Genomic DNA, 12,634 nt, shown 5'->3' on the forward strand with positions numbered 1-12,634 from the left:
TGATCTGCTAGCATTTCGGGCTGAGAGTATTCAGCATCTAATTACTACCATTGGGAAACAACATGAAAATATGACTACATTGCAGCATGTATAAAACCTTATCTTTATACTTGTATACTTGTTCCAGCCTTTAATTGGGATGTATAAATCTCATAACTTTTTTATATTTTCTTCCAAAAGGAGAAGAGAATGAGTTTAATGAAAGCATGCTATCTTTATACTTTTATAATTATTTAAACCATTAATTTTATTTGGGATGTATAAATCTCATAACTTGTCTAATGAAAGCATGCTATCTTTATACTTCTATGATTATTTAAACCATTATTTTTATTTGGGATGTGTAAATCTCATAACTTTTTAAATTTTTCATTTAAGAGAAGGAGAGACTCACTCTAATGAAAGCGTGTATGAAACCTTTTTAAATTTTTGCTCCAAGCAGAGGAGAGACTTACACTAATGAAAGCATATATGAAACCTTATCTGCTTGTTTAAGCCTTTATTTGGGATGTGTACATCGCAGAAGGAGGATGTGGAGGACATAGCAAGTGAAGAAGAATACGATGTAGACTACTCCCTCAACAAGATGAGTCATAAAAATATGAATCTATTGGAGCAGATTGGAAGTTCATTCACTGCTATGTTGTTAATTTGACAACAACCTCATTTTTTTGAATTTGGTGAAGAAGAGATTTCAATCCTCTTGAATCCCAAGAATGAGGTTAATGTCAAAGTCATTACAACCATCCTCAGGTTTGATGCAGCCTTTTCCTTGGCTTTATACTTTGCTTATTTTGATTAAACCCAAGAAGCTAATACTTTTTTTTTTAATATAGCAATGTTATAGCAAATTTTCCGCAAAATATACAAAGCGTTTCATATATGCTCGATCCTCGTATTTCGGAAGTGCTTATCAACAAAGAAGAAACCATAGAGAATGTTTGCAAGTGGTTGAAGCACATTCCTATGAATGACGCACGAGTTATTTTTACAGCATATTATGAGAAGTAAGCATCAAACCCTACTTGTTTTTTCTATTGCATTTGCTAGAATTGTCTCAAACACAATAATTATTCTTTATTGATAATGTAGCTCACATTGGAGTCTGGTAGTCGTGGACATCCTTGCGAAGAAGTGCTTCTTTGCAAACTCAATGACATCCGTCCATGGCAATGTGTTAGAGTAAGTATAGACTACACTTGTTGTCACTTCTTGACATGTAGATTGATATGCAATGCACATATTCACTGTTGTTATATGTTTTGATATGCAGATCAGCTCGAAAATTAGTAGATGCTATCGACATAGTAATGCGGCAATGTGACTTGGCACAACAAATAGAGTATATAACATGTCAGGTATCACATCAAGATAATAGCCACATCTATAATTGTGGATGGAGGGTGGGCTACAATTGCTTTTTGGTACTTGGTCAAATTTTTGAGATGCAAAATGACACCACACTATCAACATATACGGATTTGCATCTCTATGCATTTATAACATGTACCATTCAAGCAATCATTGATTGCGAAATGAATGCCATCAAAGAGTCAAAGAGGATAGATGACCTCAACTCTACAAACATGGCCTCATTAAAAGAATTGGGAAGCTCTTTTAATGTTAGGGTTATGATTCAACATAGACCTCAGTATCTTGAATTTGGGGGAGAAGAGATTTCAATTCTCTCTAGAGCTTCAAATGAGGTCAATAACAACGTTATGATGGCCATTCTCAGGTTTGATACAAACTTTTTCTCTACTTGATAATTCAATATTTTGATTTAATCTAATAAGCTAATAAGCTAATATTCATTTATTTGTTGGTGCAGTATAGTTATCTCACGATTTGGTAGAGTCATACAAAATCGTGCGTATATGTTGGATTCCCTCCTTTCTCCTATACTTAGCGATAGCAGAAAGACAATAGCCGATGTTTGTAAATTATTACAGCCTTTACATTTACATGGCGTGCGAGTCCTATTTATGGCATATCATGAGATGTAAGTATCATGGCAACCTTTACTTTCATCTTGTACTGGCAACATTGTGTTAAATAATAATGGTTCTTAATTATTCGTGTAGGGAACATTGGAGTCTGGTGGTTTGGAACCTTGAAGACAACTATTGTTGGTTTGTTAACTCCATTGCAGGCTTTCATGGCTCAGTGCAAACGTAAGTATTCTATTAATCTGTTGTTACTTCTATATTATGTACCTTATGTGATGGATACACTAAGTTTTTTTAATATGTCACGATGAGCAGGTCGATTGAGAAGTTGGTATATGCTATCAGAGAAACAGGACAGTACAAAGACTCGGTAGACTTCCAAAAGCGTTTAGTAGTAGAGCAGGAAGATGGGCATAGTTGTGGGTGGAGAGTTGCCTACAACTGCATGTTGATTTTCAAAGAAATTTTCTCACTTATGCCACAGATCTCATCGGAAGACTCTTTGGAGCTCAAATATTCAGAGGAGGATATACAATTGTTTAGGGCTGAAATCATTCGAGACCTAATTGCTGCCATTAGAATACAATGTGCAACTGAAGCAATACCAGAGCTTCCCTTTAAGGAAGAGGAGACTGAGTCTACTATGAAAGCACTGCATACTACAGAAGAAGTAGAGACCCAATGTACACCTACAGCACCACAGCCTCCACTGGAAGCATCAGAAGAGTTGCCACCGCCTCCGCTTGCATTTAAGGAAGAGGATACTGAGTCTACTCCAAAAGCACTACATACTACAAAAGAAGTAGAGACCGAGTGTACATCTACAGTACCACAGCCTCCATTGGAAGCATCCGAAGAGTTGCCAGAGTCTCCACTAGAAGCATCACAAGAGTTGTGATGCATGTATGATGTTGTGTTTGTAGTTTTTGTTGATTATACACCAATTTGTGACTTATTACTTAAGTGGCATAATCATGATATTTATATAATTTCTTTATGCACACAATTTTATGATATGAATGTGTGATGATGTGATTATTTGGAAATAAATCCTTGTGTGATGAGAATTCTGATATGAATATGTGATGATGTAATATTTGTAATATATTTATTTCATGCACACAATTTTATGATATGAATGTGTGATGATGTGATTATTTGAAAATAAATCCTTGTGTGATGAGAATTTTGATATGAATATGTGATGATGTAATATTTGTAATATATTTCTTCATGCACACAATTTTATGATATGAATGTGTGATGATGTGATTATTTGGAAATAAATCCTTGTGTGATGAGAATTTTATTCAGTTGGACAGTCTCCACTCACTTAAAGTAGAGCATTCGCAATGCTTCTCTCACTTTATTCCAACCCTTATCCTTATCATCTCCACTCACTTAAAGTAGAGCATTCAATCTCCACTCGCTTTATTCTAACCCTTATCATAGTGAACACATCGTGCCACTCACTTTATTCCAACCCTTATCCTTATCGTAGTGAACACATCGTGCCTTAGTGCACTTGTATTCTTCCATCCTAGTCTTTCCACAAACACTCTCTTATTTCTTACATCCTAGTCCTTCTGAGTAACTTGTATTCTTCTATCCTAGTCCTTCCGCAAACACTCTCAGAGTCTTCTTTCATCCATCCTGATAACCAAGTATTCTTCTATCCTAGTTCTTCCACAAACACTCTCTTCTTTCATCCATCCTAGTGCTTCTCATTAACTTGTATTCTTCTTGTATTCTTCTATCCTAGTCCTTCCGCAAACACTCTCAGAGTCTTCTTTCATCCATCCTGATAACCAAGTATTCTTCTATCCTAGTTCTTCTGCAGACACTCTCTTCTTTCTTGCATCCTAGTGCTTCTCATTAACTTGTATTCTTCTATCCTAGTCCGTCCGCAAACACTCTCAGAGTCTTCTTTCATCCATCTTGATAACCAAGTATTCTTCTATCCTAGTTCTTCCGCAGACACTCTCTTCTTTCTTGCATCGTAGTCCATCTCCCTTTCTTTATCATCTCCCCACCCATGGATGTCCTTGGCATTGTCGAAGACGTGGAGTTCGGAATTAACAATCTCAAAGAATGGATTGCTGACCAAGGAGCACAGAGAGAGGCCAGAATTCGACAAGGTTCTCCTTTGACACACATGGAGAGAGAGGAATTTGCTGCACAAAGGCACGCAGAGAGGGAGGAGACTCTCAAGATAGCAGACAGTGAAAGACTTCTAAGACGTATGATAAAAGCACGACAAGATCTATTAGACTTCTTAAGTAACTTGCGTTATCGCAGCTCTTGTCATGGGCGATTTGATGCGGATGCTGAGAGAACAATAAGAGCCTCTCAGAGAAATTATAAAGAAACAATTTGTGATTGCTTAAACTTCTTCTTCGCATGTAATTATGTTGAGGATACAGCTGTGGAGGCAGTGAAGGATTGGGTTGTTGAGAAGATAAGAGAGACCAATGATGAGATCTTCTAGACTTAGATAAGAGAGACTGTATTAAGGTGTTTTTTGACACCATATGGCTTTGTATTAAGGTGTTTTTTGACACCATATGGCCTTGTATTAAGGTGTTTTTTGACACCATATGGCTTTGAGTAATATGATCTACTTCTTGTACAAATGTGATGTTAAGATGATGTTAAGAGAGACTGTATTAAGGTGTTTTTTGACACCATATGGCTTTGAGTAATATGATCTACTTCTTTACAAATGTGATGTGCTCTTTTTGAAATGTACTCTAGTTTTCATAACATGTCACGCCATTTTTTCTAATTTGATTTTTTAAAATCTTACTTTTTTGTCTCTTTTAACAATGTGATGTACTCTATTTTTAACATCTCACGTCATTTTTTCTAATTTGATTTTTTTAAATCTTCCTTTTTGACTCAATGTTTTGTTTTATAAGAGCCTCTTTTTTTGAAATGTTTTATCCAGAATTATCTCACAAAATGAATTTGGACAGTGCAAGAGTCCAAAATTAATGAAATAGGTGTTTTCCTGCCCTTTGGCTCATACCATACCGCTGTAAATGTTGTAGCTCTTCCTTGGTCATCTCTTTGCACATCAACTACTTTTGCAACCCAAAACTTCACATTCTCATCTTCATCATCTGATGGCCGAACCACAACAAAACAATCGACCTCTATGTCTACTTGTGGCATAAAGTCTCTCTTCTTCAGTCCACAATATGGATGTGGGAGCAATGATACAAATTCATTTTCAAAGACTAGAGCTGGGCGCAAATCGTTATGAACATTTAGCCAAAACATATTGCATTCTTCCTTGACATCCTTTGAGCCTCGCATTCTCTCAAGGTCCTTTATTAAATTTCGTGTCTTGCTAATTACAGTGGTAGTGTGTTCTCTCCAAATAGGCTTCGAATCAGGATATCTCTGGAGCATTTCCTCTTTGTATGTAATAAATGCTTTTAATCCTTCTATTTCATAGTTAGACCTCTCATTGAATTCTTGTATAGGAGCCCATGTTGGATACCTTTCCTTGCTGGGAATTGAAGTTAAGAGACTGTAAGGTTCTTTAGGTTCCCATTTTGTATCATGAGAATACTGTTGCCATTGCATTACGGGTTTTTCATCTTAAAAAAAAAAGAAAGTAGTGTGGATTGGTATGACCTATCAATGCATCACCACCCGTTTGTATGAAAGGTAGAATGAAGCTCTTCCAATCATACATTCTTTCGACCCTCTCACATACTGTACTTTCCTTACGACCACCAACTTGCCTGCCACATCTTCTTACCAAGTCATCTATTGTCTCCAAATCCTTGCATTTAAGCTCCCTTGAGACTGTGCTAAAAACCTGATCGATATCCTCATGTGTATGCCCAACATACAAAAATCCACATTCGGCCTCATTGAAGATTCGATGAGAAACTAGCATGGAGTAGAATGCAAACATGAGTACATTCTTATTTTCTCGCAGCAATTATCAGCTTGTATTCTCAAAGTCGGTGGTAGGCGACCTTTTCCTGCATGTACATTGCGAATTGCCTTCATAATAGATGTTACAACTTGATTGTATCATGTAGATGCAAGGAATCAATCCATATATCTACAAAGAACTTAATTACATGCACTAACACTCCACATAGATGTGTCTTTAGAAAGTGCTTTCCTTGTAATTTAGGTGGAGTGGCAACAAAACGAGGCAATGTTGTTGTATTCTGATCCATGCCATCTACAATAAGGCACATGTAGTCATCGGGATGCAAAATAGCTTGCTCCTTCCAAAATGCATATTTTTGTCTGGAATGTCGAATAAGGTCATGATGAGATTTTTCATTTTTTTTGTATAATTCCCTTTGATTTGGACATGTTGCACTCTCAATCGCTCACTTTAAATCATCACAGATATTGCACTTTGACATTTTTTGCCTCCTTGGGATTTTAACATATCCAAAGTTCTTCTTCTAAAGAGTATACAAAGTATGAGAAGAAGCTACGACATCCCCTCTTTGCCTTTGCTTTTCTGCAATAGAGTCAAATACTTCGAGCTTTGTCAAGCCCATTGGAAGGTGCATTTCAGTGATCGCGTCACCGTTAGGGAGTTTGGTAGATATATGGGATTGAGATAAAGCATTTTCATGTATGAAGTCTTGCAAAATTGATGCTACCCTGACAGTTGAGATTCTTGATTTGGACCTTCCTCTATTACCGTGAATGCTAAATTTGTTGCCGCCCTTTGCCTTGGTGACTAAAATCCCAATATGTACCATTGGATAATCTAGCAATATTGCGATATGCCTTATTGCAAATCCTTTTTCCATTTACGAGAGGTTTTACCTTTTGTCTTGAACTTAGCCTTTTATTGCCATTCTAAAGAAAGCAAGAGAGACATGTGAGAAGGTATTCATTTCTTTTGCTTCCTCTTCTTTGCCACACGTGTCCTCTACATTCCCTGATGTCTGCAAGATCAATGAAGCGCATACATCCTCGCTTGCAACATAGATATCCCAATGCATTTAACATGTTCTCCTCCTTCATTACTCTCTTCCTCTTTGGTTGCTTTTGTGGATCTGCCTGGATTCGCTTTCTCTTCATGCATATGTATGACCATTTTCGTTCCTCGTGCACGTTGTTATCTGTATTTATGCACTTCTTCTCCTCACATTTGTTTGTAACCAAGCATCCATGATTGGTCATTGCATCCTTGGCCATATCAAAATCAAAGGTGAATAATCCTTTGTTGATCTCATGCTCGTTTTTAACATACTCTTAGGACCATTCAATGAATTTAATATTCTACGAGAGTATTGAGAACCTTGAAACTCTTCCACTCCTGAGAGAACATCACTCATTGGGACATCTTGCATGGCTTTCACAAATCCACAAGCTTGATTGACACCAGGTTGGTTGATATGCATGAAATCATCCACACTTGACAAGACATCGCTATTGAAACCTTTGCCCTTCTCACTGTGCAAGAATCATCCACCCCAGATAAGGCTTCGCTTCTAAAATCATTTTGTTTCTCGGAACCAATGAACTCATCCACTCCAGATAAGATGTCACTTCTATAATTGAGTATATTGAAATCATCCATATTTGAAGTGATAGAGCCTGGCACATAGGCACGCTTTTTAGGTCGTTTGATATTGTAGTATACCTTGTCTTTATCATTGAAAACCACATGCCTCTTTCTCATGTTCAAAAATTGCATGCTCCATCTCATATTCTTGCCCACCTCATAGTAGGGATCACATAAGGATGTTATGTTATCAACCATACCATCATCAGTGACTTTTAAAATCCTCATCTGTGCAAATGACCATTGCTCCACTTATTCAAATCCCAATACTTCACCTTCTGCTACAGTCTTATTTGCAAATGATCTCATTTGTAAAATGTCCCCTATAGTAAAATCCAAGGTGGTGCACTTTGTATTCTTGATAATGTCTGTTGCATAAGTCTCATCTTTGTCCCATGCTATAAATGATTTGTTGGATGTATTGTAGGGCATAACATCTCCAAGTGTTTCCATATGTCCACATTTATACTTTAGCTCAACATGTGCGCTAAGAATCTTTGATACAGTAACTGCCACCTTATCTTCGCCAAGTCTTCGAAAGTGGCAAACTGAATTGGGATCACTATCATGGATTGTAGCAAATGCAACTACTTCTCTTTTGCTACATAAAATCACATCCATCTCTGGAACAAAATCTATAGCCATCTCCTTTGTGAGAGTCCTTCGCAAGCAAGCTGCAGTAGCAACAATTACATAAATATTAGTCTCTTTTTAATAATCTACTCATTTATTATAATTTTTAATTAGTACTTAATTTATTGGTGGGAAAAGTTATCCGATCAAGTACTCATCAGATGGACATGCCAAGTTATCCTTTGCATGGTCGATCGAGCATTAAATACTATTTTTGCTCTAGTGTCATGCACATCCGTAAAAAAACACGCTGCTAGGTATGTTATCCAATCAAGCACTTATGGGATCAGCGTGCCACTTTGCATGTAAGTCAATTCCACCTAGTTGAAGGTGTGTGCAAAGTATTGTGCCCATCGGATATTCTTTGCATTGTCGATCAAGCATAAAACACCATTTTTGGCTTAGTGTCATGCACAACCATGAAAAAACACGGTCCTAAGTGTGTTAATCAAACAAGTACTTATTGGATGGGGGCTCCACTTTTCACACAAGTCTGTTTTAACTAGGTTGAGATGCATGCAAAGCATTGTCACCATCGGATATGCTCTACATGGTCGATTATGCATTATACAACGTTCTTCCCGTAGTGATATGCACATCTATAAAAAAACACGCCCTTAGGTATGTTATCTGACCAAGTACTTATCCGATGGGTGTGCCTCTTTGAGAAAATTTTAATACCACCTAGGTTAAGGCGTAGGAAAAGTATTATTCCCATCGGATATGCTTTGCATGGTCTATCAAGTATTAAATACCATTTTTGCCTTAGTGTCATGCACATCCGTAAAAGAACACACTGCTAGGTGTGTTATCCGATCAAGTACTTATGCGATGGGAATGCCACTTTGCATGTAAGTCAATTCCACCTAGTTGAAGGTGTGTGCAAAGTATTGTGCCCATCGGATATGCTTTGCATTGTGGGTCAAGCGTAAAACACCATTTTTGCCTTAGTGTCATGCACAACCATATAAAAACACAGCCCTAGGTGTGTTATTCAAACAAGTACTTATCGGATGGGGGCTCCAATTTGGACGCAAGACCATTTCAACTAAGTTGAGCTACATGCAAAGTATTGTCACCATCGGATATGCTTTGCGTGGTCGATCACACATTATACAGCATTTTTTCCCGAGTGATATGCACATCCGCAAAAAAACATGCCCTTAGGTGTGTTATCTAACCAAGTACTTATCGGATGGGTGTGCCTCTTTGAGAAAATTCCAATACCACCTAGGTTGAGGCATACAAAAAGTGTTGTGCCCATTGGATATCCTTTGCATGATCGATCGAGCAATAAATACTATTTTTGCTCTAGTGTCATGCACATCCGTAAAAAAACACGCTGCTAGGTATGTTATCCAATCAAGCACTTATGGGATGGGAGTGCCACTTTTCATGTAAGTCAATTCCACCTATTTGAAGGTTTCTGCAAAGTATTGTGCCCATCAGATATGCTTTGCATTGTCGATCAAGCATAAAACACCATTTTTGCCTTAGTGTCATGCACAACCATATAAAAACACGGATGTAGGTGTGTTATTCAAACAAGTACTTATCGGATGGAGGCTCCACTTTGCATGCAAGTCCATTTCAACTATGTTGAGGTGCGTGCAAAGTATTTTCACCATCGGATAGGCTTTGCAAGGTCGATCACGCATTATACACCATTTTTTCTCGAGTGATATGCACATCCACAAAAAAACATGCCCTTAGGTGTGTTATCTAACCAAGTACTTATCGGATGGGTGTGACTCTTTGATAACATTCCAATACCACCTAGGTTGAGGCATACAAAAAGTGTTGTTCCCATCAGATATCCTTTGCATGATCAATCGAGTAATAAATACTATTTTTGCTCTAGTGTCATGCACATCCGTAAAAAACACGCTGCTAGGTATGTTATCTGATGAAGCACTTTTGAGATGGGAGTGCCACTTTGCATGTAAGTCAATTCCACCTATTTGAAGGTGTGTGCAAAGTATTGTGCCCATCAGATATGCTTTGCATTGTCGATCAAGCATAAAACAACGTTTTTGCCTTAGTGTCATGCACAACCATGAAAAAACACGGTCCTAGGTGTGTTAATCAAACAAGTACTTATTGGATGGGGGCCCACTTTGCATGCAAGTCCATTTCAACTATGTTGAGGTGCAGCAAAGTATTGTCACCATCGGATATGATTTGCATGGTCGATCACGTATTATACACCGTTTTTTCCCTAGTGATATGCACATCCGCAAAAAAACATGCCCTTAGGTGTGTTATCTGACCACTTGTACTTATCAAATGGGTGTGCCTCTTTGAGAACATTTCAATAACACCTATGTTGCAATGTAGGAAAAGTATTGTGCCCATCGGATATCCTTTGCATGGTCGATCGAGCATTAAATACTATTTTTGCTCGTGTCATGCACATCTGTAAAAAAAAAACGCTGCTAGGTATGTTATTTGATCAAGTACTTATGGGATGGGTGTGCTGCTTTGCATGTAAGTCAATTCCACCTAGTTGAAGGTGTGTGCAAAGTATTGTGCCCATCGGATATGCTTTGCATTGTCGATCAAGCATAAAACACCGTTTTTACCTTAGTGTCATGCACAGCCATGAAAAAACACGGTCCTAAGTGTGTTAATCAAACAAGTACTTATCGGATGGGGGCTCCAGTTTGCACGCAAGTCCGTTTCAACTAGGTTGAGATGCGTGCGAAGTATTTTCACCATTGGATATGCTCTGCATGGTCGATTACGCATTATACAACATTTTTCCTGTAGTGATATGCACATCCGCAAAAAAACACGCCCTTAGGTATGTAATCTGACCTTGAGTGCTTATTGGATGGGTGTGACTCTTTGAGAACATTTCAATACCACCTAGGTTAAGGTTTAGGAAAAGTATTGTGCCCATCGGATATGCTTTGCATGGTCGATCGAGCATTAAATACGATTTTTGCCTTAGTGTCATGCACATCCGTAAAAAAGCACGCTGCTAGGTGTGTTATCTGATCAAGGACTTATGCGATGGGAATGCCACTTTGCATGTAAGTCAATTTCACCTAGTTGAAGGTGTGTGAAAAGTATTGTGCCCATCGGATATGCTTTGCATTGTCGATCAAGCATAAAACACCGTTTTTGCCTTAGTGTCATGCACAACCATATAAAAACACGGCCGTAGGTGTGTTATTCAAACAAGTACTTATCGGATGGGGGCTCCACTTTGCATGCAAGTCTATTTCAACTACGTTGAGGTGCATGAAAAGTATTGTCACCATCGAATATGCTTTGCATGGTCGATCATGCATTATACACTGTTTTTTCCCTAGTGATATGCACATCCGTAAAAAAACAGGCCCTTAGGTGTGTTATTTGACTAAGTACTTATCAGATGGGTGTGCCTCTTTGAGAACATTTCAATACCACCTAGGTTGCGGTGTAGGAAAAGTGTTGTGCCCATCGGATATCCTTTGCATGGTCGATCAAGGATTAAATACTATTTTTGCGCTAATGTCATGCACATCCGTAAAAAAACATGCTGCTAGGTATATTATCCGATCAAGCACTTATGGGATGGGCATGCCACTTTGCATGTAAGTCAACTCCACCTAGTTGAAGGTGTGTGTAAAGTATTGTGCCCATCGGATATGCTTTGCATTGTTGATCAAGCATAAAACACCGTTTTTGCCTTAGTGTCAAGCACATTTGTAAAAAAACACGGTCCTAGGTGTGGTATCAGATCAAGTACTTATCTAACCGACATGACACTTTTCATGCAATTCAATAACACCTAGGTTGAGGTGGGTGCAAAGTATTGTGCCCATCGGATGTACTTTGCATGATATATCACGTATTAAACTCCGTTTGTGCCTCAATGTCATGCACAACCATAAAAAAACACGCTTTTAGGTGTGTTATCTGACCAACTGCTTATTAGATGGGTGTACCACTTTGCATGCAATGCAATACCACAATTTTTGAGACTCATGCAAAGTATTGTGCCCATCGGATATGCTTTGCATTGTCGAACAAGCATTAAACACTATTTTGGCCTTAGTGTCATGCACAACCGTCAAAAAACGCGGTCCTAGATGTGTTATTCGACTAAGTACTTATGGGATGGGCACGCCACTTTGTATGTAAGTCAATAATACCTAGGTTGAGATGTGTGCAAAGTATTGTGATGATTGCATATGCGTTGCATTGTCGATTAAGCATAAATCAGTGTTTTTGCCTTAGTGTCATGGACAACAACCAATAAAAAACATGGTCCTAGGTGTGATATTCTAAAAAGTACTTGTCAGATGGGGGAGCCACTTTGCAAGAAAGTCAATTTCAACTAGGTTGATGTGCGTGCACAGTATTGTGTCTATCGGTTATGCTTTGCATGGGGGATCACACATTATACACCATTTTTCCCCTAGTGTTATGCACATCCATCAAAGAACACGCTCTTGATAGGTATATTATCATACCAAGTACTTATTGAATGGGCGTTCCACTTTGA

The sequence above is a fragment of the Dipteris shenzhenensis genome, chromosome 23 (genome assembly GCF_047967505.1).
Source record: "Dipteris shenzhenensis isolate YYH24624 ecotype China chromosome 23, Dip_SZ_1.0, whole genome shotgun sequence".
Classification (NCBI taxonomy): Eukaryota; Viridiplantae; Streptophyta; class Polypodiopsida; order Gleicheniales; family Dipteridaceae; genus Dipteris; species Dipteris shenzhenensis.